Below are 9,671 nucleotides of genomic sequence, written 5' to 3' on the forward strand. Positions count from 1 at the left end.
GGTAATGCCATTTCCTTCATTTTTAGCCTCTTCTAATGCTTGTTGATGGCAAGTTTCCCCGGGCGGTTGCACACAAAAAACATGGAGCCCTAAGAAAGACACCAAGGAAAAGGGGTTTCTACTGCAAGAAAATCTATCTTATAACATCAATAAGCTTTTGTTTCATTATTTTGAGAACCACAAGGAAAGTAACAAATCTTCACATAGCATCGTAGTAGATATATCCTATGGATTTGATAGAATCAACCATAATCTTCAACGTCTTCATAGAATCCATCAATAGAACAAGAAACACAAAAGAATACACCATTTTTGAATGGAAACAATCACATAGTATTCATCTTCATTGTCTTCATATTTCTCTCTCTCAATCTCTCATGGATAGATACATTGTTTTGATAGAATTGGCTATCTCTGACTCTCTCTCTCTCTCTCTCTCTCTTAATCAATAGTACATCATATCGTCACTAAAATACTTAGTAATCACTCTCAATAATCATTCTTAGGTGGTGGATGCACCTCCCAAAAGGCATGTCTGATATGAAAGGGCACTAGAGCCACTACAATGTCTCTTCATAGCTCACTACTGTCACTTCACTTCAATTTTCAGTAGCTGCTTCTTCCATTTGTTTTAGCTCTTTTGAGCTTCGATTCAACCTTTCCAAAAGTTAGAAAATTTTTCCAAAGTCACACATAGATTCCACAGAACATGTACAGAAGATCTATAGAATAGAACATAACATGAACAAAGGCTCTACAGAAGGTCAACAAAGGGTTAACAGAAGGTCATCAGAGAATATCAAAATCTCATAAATCATACTAAAACCATCCCAAAAGATCAAAAACTATTCAAAAATCTTTCAAAAGACCTCAACCTTCATCAATCATCAATCCATGCTTCATACAAAAGAAAATCAGAACAAAAAAGAAGCTAAATAGAAGGTATTAGAACCAATCAAAACCTCAACAGAACCTATCAGAACATCACAGAGCCTCATATTTCTACTAAGATTTATCATGAGCTTTCAAAAAATAATCAATATCATCCAAAACACTTTCAAACACTTCCAAAACAACAAAAAATCACTCAAAATTAATCAAAAATCACCCATTCAGGCCTCAAAACTAACAAAAATCAACCAAAAAATCTAGTCATTTCAGTATTCGACACTAATTGTTCCCAATTTAGCCACGAGACTAAAAGTTTCTTCATTGTCAATGCCATACTACTGTGCATACCCTTTTGCAACCATCCTGGCCTTGTAGTGTTCTAACAAACCATCTGAATTGCACTTAACCTTGTACACCCATTTGTAGCCAATGGGGACTTTGCCTTCAAGCAACTCGACCAATTCCCATGTCTCATTTTCAGCTAGGACTGCATACTCCTCATCCATGGCAGCACACCAATTATCATTTGTAATTGCATCATCAAACTTTGTAGGTTCTTTGTAACTTGTCACACTAGCCATATATGCATAATGGCAGGCTGAATAACTAGTGTATGTAAACGTGTCAATTGGTTTTCTAACTCTCTCAGATTTCCATAACTGTGGCTCACTTTGAGCTTGCCTCTCATGAGACGGCACATAACGACTCTGCCTTGCTCCAAGCGTCATAACATACGGAATGCCCAACTCACTATCCAAACTATCATTGTTGGATGACTCATAACCTGCTATAAGTGGATCTATCACAAGCATTGGCAATCAAATACAATCATTTCCAACTAAAATTTATCATAAAACAATGAAATCTATGACTTATTCATGAAATCGTGCCTTATGGCGTACACATTTTGAAATTGGAGGCCCACTAACGCTCTCCAATAGCTGTTGACAATCCTTCCAGCCCGGATCTATGCTTTTTTGCACTCTTGCATCATCGCACAATCAAAATCTTTCATCTCAGTCCGCCTCCTTCTCTCATACATTAACCCATAGAAACATACAACAAGGGGAGAGAGGAGAGAGAATGACTAAAATTAGATCTCTTGATTCAATGCATCATTTTCTTATCAGTTTGTTGCTATGGAGGGTGAAGAAATTGAGAATCTTACTGCCTTGTGCATTCCTCTCACCTCTATCAGACTAAAAATGCCATTTTTGAATCATTTTTGGAGGCACTGAAAAAAAATGGCACCCCCTCCCCCCCGACGTTTCATGATTTTGGTGACTTTTCAATTCTTAAGCCTAACAAAGTCTTAAGACTTTAAATCTCAAAAAAACTGGTTCCACCTTTCATATTCACACTTAACATAAGTTATTTTTCCCCGAATGGAGGCCTGAACAAACTCCAATTCGCAAATAGATTGGACAACTAGCTTCGTGATGTCAAAATCTATAAACCTGGTCTCTATCCCACACTTTTCGGCCCCTAGATATTATAGCTACTTTATAATGCCAAACCTTGAGAATGGGGGGTCAAACGGACTCGAATTGACGAATCAAGACTAGTGTTCTGTTCTTGGCATCAAACTCCATCTAAGAAAACTCCAGCTCATTGATTTGCAATCATTTCATTTTGCATAAAAATTTGGTCTTTTAGAGCTCCATGTGCCACTTTTCTGCTTCAAAACGGGCTCTAATAATCCGTTTTGAATAAAATTGAATAAAATCTTTGTCCCATAGTCCCCCGAATTGAATAAAATTAGCTAGTCTTATAGGACTACGAGCCATTGTTTCTCCAAATAATGCTCCTAGCTCGAAATCTTGAGCAAAATCAATCCATGTGGGTTCCTTGGGCTCCTTAGATAGGGATCTCAACCCTAGATCAGCTGCACCTTGCAATAGCTCTCCTTGGTTGGGAATTCTAAATAAGAATTGTAATCCTAGATTTACTACTTGCTCTATCAATGAAGCCTCCTCCAGTTCTCTAAATAATTGGTGAAATCCAAATTTGACTCTAAGTCCCAATCAATGGATGATTTGTTACTTTCTCCTATAGCATTAGGTTCACTTTCTATACTTTCACTACTTTGTCTACTACTCTCCTTAGTGGAACTACTAGTACTTGAGACTACTCGGTTCCATTGATATGAATCTTCTTGGAATTCTTGCGATGGGGTTCTATCAATTGGTATATTAGGATCAAGTAGCTCCATGTTTGAGCTGGACACAATGTATATTCCCAATTTCTAGCATTCACACTTTCTAGCCTCTCTAGTAGCAGAGTGAAGCCTTTTGTGGAGTTGCTCGTTTCCTTGCATGTTGGTCTTACACTTCAATTTGTTGTTTTCATCTCTCCTAAAAAATCATCCACCACTAATTTGGTACCCACTAATGTCATACTCTGCAAATTTCTTTCAACTTGCCTATCAATTCCAAGAGATTTACCACCCATTTGAGTACCAAAAATGACCCACGAAAGACCAAGTCACTTTTAGCCAGGTTTCCAAGCCAACTAATAAGAGTTGTTACACTCAATTAGTATGCTCTATCACAAATTTCTATAATTTGACTTAGTCTTCCAAATATTTATTACACTCTTTTGCTATAGTAGTCCAACTAATAATGCACAACGTCTAGGAACTAAGCCAACCTACTGAGTTATTTTTGTTTCCCTTTTTATAATGACTAATAGCTAGGTCTCTAAATTAGGCACTAGAATTCCAACCTAAGCTAGCTATGGTTTCCCTCCCATCTTTTAGAGGTCGCTCCTCATTAACTGCTCCTACCATACTTGTAGCGATTTATCTAGTGATTTATTTATTTAACATTGAGAAGTTAATCTTAGAATATAGATCTAGGAGATGTATCAATGTACTTCCATTTAAGTTCTTTTCTAATTGTTTTCTTTCTTTACCTTTTATATAATTCATTCCTTTTATTTATCTAATAGCAAACATTCAAAGAAATAAATTAATGTTTCAAAAACCCATAAATCTTAAAATTTTTAAATAAAATGTAACCTCTCTCCCCAAAATGCACTTCTCTTTGTTGCTCTTTAATGTTTAAATAATTAATTAATTTTCATTTTTGATAGAGGCGTCTTTCTTTCCTTTCTTTGATCTAAATATCAAACAAGATAAAAACAATTTTCTTTCTCATTCTCGTGTGTACACATACACAGTTCATTTTAAAATCTAAAATTTTTCATTAATTAATAAATTATACTAGTGACCCTCCTCTCTTCACTTACTCAATTAACCTAATTGATATTTATATAAATGTAGAGAATTTCCATCAAGGTGTTTTAGAAATAGAAAAAGAGTTCTTAACGAGTACTTTCAGTCTATGTATGGCACTCAATGCTGTCTAGAATTCAGAATAAAATCTGGTTCAAAATAGAAGGCTGCCTACAAGTTGTCTACAGGCCACAATGAGTTAAATTTCAGCCAAGTTAGCTTCCAAGAGATGGGGGAGCTCTTCCACAATTGAAGCCCCCTCCAACAAGCTTCCTGAAGTGGTAAATTTGTCCGCTTTATTAAATATTCCATGATGGAGCAAGTACGCAGCTTCTTTTGTCTTTGGTCAATGACCGCCGCCTCTAGAATGTATTGATTGATGCCTTCTTCATCCATGGGGGAAAGCTCCTCTATGTAATCCATGAATGATCCAATAAAGGGCTTGATCTGACTCACATGAAAGACATTGTGAATCCTAGTAGAAGGAGGTAATTCCAATCGGTATGCTAAGTCACCCACTCTCTTCATGATCCTATAAGGCCTGTAGAATCTGTGAGCTAGTTTGTTGTTAGACCTGTCTTTAAGAGTGGCATACCTAGACTTAGGCACTTTCAATTCCCCTTCCTAAAACTTAATGTCCCGTCTCTTTGCATCAGCATCAAGCTTCATTTGATCTTGAGCTTTCTTCAAATTTAGTTTCCATTAGTGAAGTAAGGCCTACATTCTATCCAATTCTTCTTTACTTTGAGGATTGATATTGTCATTGAAAATGACCGTTGGAAGAGGGATCTTGTATCCATATAAAGCCTCAAAAGGGGAAACTCCAATGCTGGAATGGGTGGAGTTATTGTAGGCAAATTCAACCAAGTGTAGCTAGGAGTCCCATGCATGCTGAACATCATGGCAAAAATGCGTCAAGTAAGTTTCTAGCCACTTATTAACCCTCTCTATTTGGCCATATGTCTATGGGGGATAGGCACTAGAGGGAGCCAATTGAGTGCCCATTGAGCTGAATACCGCTTGCCAAAATTTGCTCTTGAATTTGGGATCCCTATCATATACTATGACCTGCGATAATCCATGCAATTTAAACACATAATCCATGAACTGACTGGCTATTTGTGATGTAGTATACAGGACCTTTGTAGGAATAAAATGAGCAGCCTTAGTAAGTTTATCCACCACTATATATATTCTATTCCAACCTTTCTTGGTGAGAGGCAAGCCTGTGATAAAGTCCACAGTGATGTGTGCCCATTTTCCTTCAAGAATGGGTAGTGGGGCTGTAGCAACCCACCTGGCTTTAATGTGTTGTCCTTGTTTTGCTGACATGGCATGCAGCTCAAGACAAATTTCTAGACATCTCCCCAAAGACCTTTCTAATGAAAACTTTTGGAAATTTTATCATAGGTTTTAAACACCCCCAAATGGCTAGTCATAGGTGATGAATGCATCTCCTATATGATCTTTTGCTTGAATGGGAAAGTGTATGGAATAGCAATTCTACTGTGAAACCATAAGAGGCCATTTTTCAGCTGAAATGGGGAGTTCTCCTCATAATGACCTTGCTATAATTTCTAAAAAATATGGTTGAAATCAACATCCAACAAATAGGCCTCATGAAGCTCATCTATCCAGTCACTATGAAGTTCCATGATAGCTGAGACCTTGGATGCCCACATTCTTGATAGGGAATTAGCCATTACATTGTCCTTCCCAATCGTATGTGTGATATCAAAATCATAGTTCTGCAAAGTGGCTACCCACCTACATTGCTTGGGAGTGAGATTAGATTGGGATAATAAATACTTGAGTACCGTGTGGTCATTTTTTACTCTAAATTAGCTACCACATAAATAATAGTGCTACTTTTTTATAGCATGGAGGATTGCCAACATTTCTTGGTTATAGACATTCATCACCATCTTATCTTCGGAAAGTTTATAGCTTTCAAATGTGATCACCCCATGTTCTTGTAAAAGTATTGCACCTATACCCCTCCCACTAGCATCACATTGTATAATGAACTCCTTGGAAAAGGCAGGGTAGACTAGAAATGGGGGCTGAAGTGAGTAAGTCCTTTGACTAGTTGAGACTCCTATTTGCAACAACATCCCAAAAAAAGGCTTCCTTCTTAAGTCTGTCAGTAAGAGGAGCTACAATAGTTGCATAATTCTTGATAAACCTATAATAGAAGGAGGAAAGACCCAAAAATTCTCTCAATGAGGTAGTGTTTGCACGGGTAGGCCAGTCTCTAACACATTGCACTTTCTTTGGGTCATCATTAATGCCTATCTCACTAATGATATGGCCCAAGTACTCTACCTCAGTCTGCATAAAAGAGCATTTTTACTCCTTGGCAAAAAGTCTATGGTGTCTCAGTATATCAAACACCTGTCTCATGTGTGAGAGATGAGCTTCCAATGAATGGCTGTAGATAAGGATATCGTCAAAGAAAACAAAAAAAAATCTAAATAAAAATGGATGAAGTATCTTGTTCATTAAGCTTTGAAAAGTTGCAGTGCAGTGGTCAATCCAAATAGCATGACTAGGAAATGATAAAGCCCCTGATTAGTCCTAAATGTTGTTTTGACCTCATCCCTTCACACATACAGATCTAATGATAGCAAAATCTTAAATCAATCTTTGTAAAGTACCTAGGCCCCTTGAGTTCATCAAGCAGATCATCCCTAGGTATTGGGGTACCTATTCTTCATAGTAATCTTGTTTAAATCCTGATAATCAATACACATCCTAAATGAGCCATCGTTCTTCTTAGCAACAGGGATGAGCTAGAATCAATGAATCCCCTATCCAACACTTCTTTAATCTCCTTAGCAACCTCTTCTCTTTCACATTTGGACAATCTGTAGGGAGATTTATTCATTGGCTTCAAATGTGGCTCTAAATCTATGGGATGGCCAACACTTTCGAGAGTGCCTTTCAACCAATTCAATGGTCTTGAAAAAATCTGAAGGAGATTGTGCTGAAACATCAGCCCGCTGACAATTGGGGATCCAACCCATATATGTATTTGTGTAACTTGGCATCATCACTTATTGATTCCACATACATTGTGAGGTTGAGAAATTGATTGGTGTAGTCCCAAATAGTGAGACCACGCTGCTCTAGGTTGTACCATTGACAAGCAAGCTTCTCTTTTTCCATGGATGACACAAAAACTTGCACTATAGGTGCCTTGAATGCATCCCAAGTGCCTACTTGCTGATTTTTTCTTTTTATATATTGCCACCACATGTGAGCAAACACTTCCAAATGTATAGTGCAAAAGTGAATATTTTGGTCGTTGCTTCTTGGAAAAATGTCAAAGTAATCCTCAAGTTTTGAGAGACACTCTTCAAGTTTGGTGGGGGACAATGATTGACCATTGAACTTAGAGAAAATGATCTTATCCCTTAGTTCTCATTTCATGGGGAGGGGGCTCTCCAAACTATCCAAGATGAGGCTGATCAGTATAGTTGCAAATGAAGGTGCTATTATTGGAATAATTTCTTCCAAAAGAGTGCTAAATTCTTGTGGGAGACATGGAACTTTATGGGACTTGATAAGTACGCCATAGTGCATTGCCCCTTGATTCATCTTGCTTAGTGTGTGAAAGCTCCCCATGCTCAAAACTGCCAGTAGGAATACCCATTTTTCCCAAGATACCTTGAGAGCTTACATTTACTAATGGGGGAGTCACTCTTTCAACATGTACATGTGATTTGTCCTCTTGATATTTTCCTTTCATTTGAAATTCCATCCACTTAGTGAACTAACCAACAAGTGTATCCATGGTGGCTCTCATTTGGTGCATTTCATTCATAATTTCTGCATGGTTGACTGTGTTTATTGCTATGCTCGCCATCATAGCTTCATATTTTTCCATCATGGCCTCATGTTTTCAACATGCCTTGTTTTGTGCAAACATAAGGTGTGATTAAGAGCACTTAGGCTTTCCATGTCATGCAAATACTCTTCATAATCAACTCCAAGGTTATGTCCAGCTTCTAAGTCCCTTGCATCCTTGATTTTTTGGTGTACATCCTCATTTTCCTTTGCTTTTTCCTTATTCCCTACCATTGTAAATAGCAATCCAATCCAAATCACTGCTTACATTAGTACACCTCTGCTAACCATAAACATAAGCATCTCAATGCCAAAATTTACTGAGCATAGGCATCTCATATGCAACCTAAGCATAGGCATTCCAGTGGCAATGACTGCATATACATTCTCACGAGTACATCTTATACATTTTCAGTCAAGAGTGCATCCCATACATGAATACATCGGTGAATACATCAATGGCACATTGCTTTCTTGTTATCCAAAGGGGGTACCTGCACTTGCACCTAAACTTGAAAATGCATGGGCTCCGAGATGCAGGGAGGTATGCAAAGTTCCTTCCCGACTGGGTTGTTCACCCCTTTTGGATCTTCGATGTGAGGGAGGGTTACCTCTCATTTTTCCACATCTTATTGAGCATCCACTTTTCCTCATGGGAATATACATGGCAATGGCATGCTAAGTTTAAAAATCAGCATGAAGTGTATGATTTGAAAGGAAATTTTTAGTCCATTCCATGAGACGCAGGAAAATTGAGAATGGAGTGAAAAGGGATAGGTGAAGGCTTACCATGCAGTGACCCATTGCTTGCTTACCTTTATTACAATGGATTTCTTAATAGTGTCCTATGCTCAATCAATCAACAACAGTCCAAAGGTTAAGTTCAGGAAAGAGTGTCAACACCAATAAATTTTTAGCATCAAATAACTCATTCCAATGCAAGGGAAGCATAACAACAGGATTAAGATAAAATGGGCAACGTTTAAACAATCAAGCCTTCACCTAATTCATCAAGTAGTTCCTGAATCTCTCCAACAAGTGGCATAGGCTCAACAAGAGGATGAAATGAGAGAGAGATCAAGAACCAAACGCCTCTTAGTGCTCAATGAAGATATACGATTCAATCAATAGCCATAGCCTCCAAGATTACTCCATGTTACTCCCTAATACTCCATAATCGCAATACTCAGCAATGGATGGTACCTTGATGCTTGAAGTTGAAGATTTCTACTATAGAAAGGACTCCCAATCTCCTAAGAGTGAAACCCCCTTATCTTGAAGCCTTCTTGATAGGCATTCTAGTGAATTCGAGTGAGCTATTGAGTATGCAGGTTTTCCTTCACTTACCAAACATCTCATTGACCCATTAAGTCTTCAACTTTTAGAGTGAAGATCAAGTATTGTAAAGCAGGCTTGCCAATTACTAAGCTTGTTATCCAAGGATTTGTTAGCAGGTTTTGAGTCATGTGCAGATGCTTTTATACCTTACCAAGTGTTGCGTTAGAGATGCCATGAGTGAGGTCAAAAGAACTACATTGCCATAGCTTACTTTGTGTCCTTAGAGAGGATTGAAGAGGGCTCTCTAATGCATTGGTTTTTCCTAATAGAGGAAGATGATGGTTTTAGAAATGCATGGATGAAGCTAATAGCCAATGTTGTGAATGGGCCATGGATTGTGAAGGTGACAATGGGAGAG

The sequence above is a fragment of the Lygodium microphyllum genome, chromosome 21 (assembly GCF_053477565.2).
Source record: "Lygodium microphyllum isolate KBCC chromosome 21, Lygodium_microphyllum_v1.1.10, whole genome shotgun sequence".
Classification (NCBI taxonomy): Eukaryota; Viridiplantae; Streptophyta; class Polypodiopsida; order Schizaeales; family Lygodiaceae; genus Lygodium; species Lygodium microphyllum.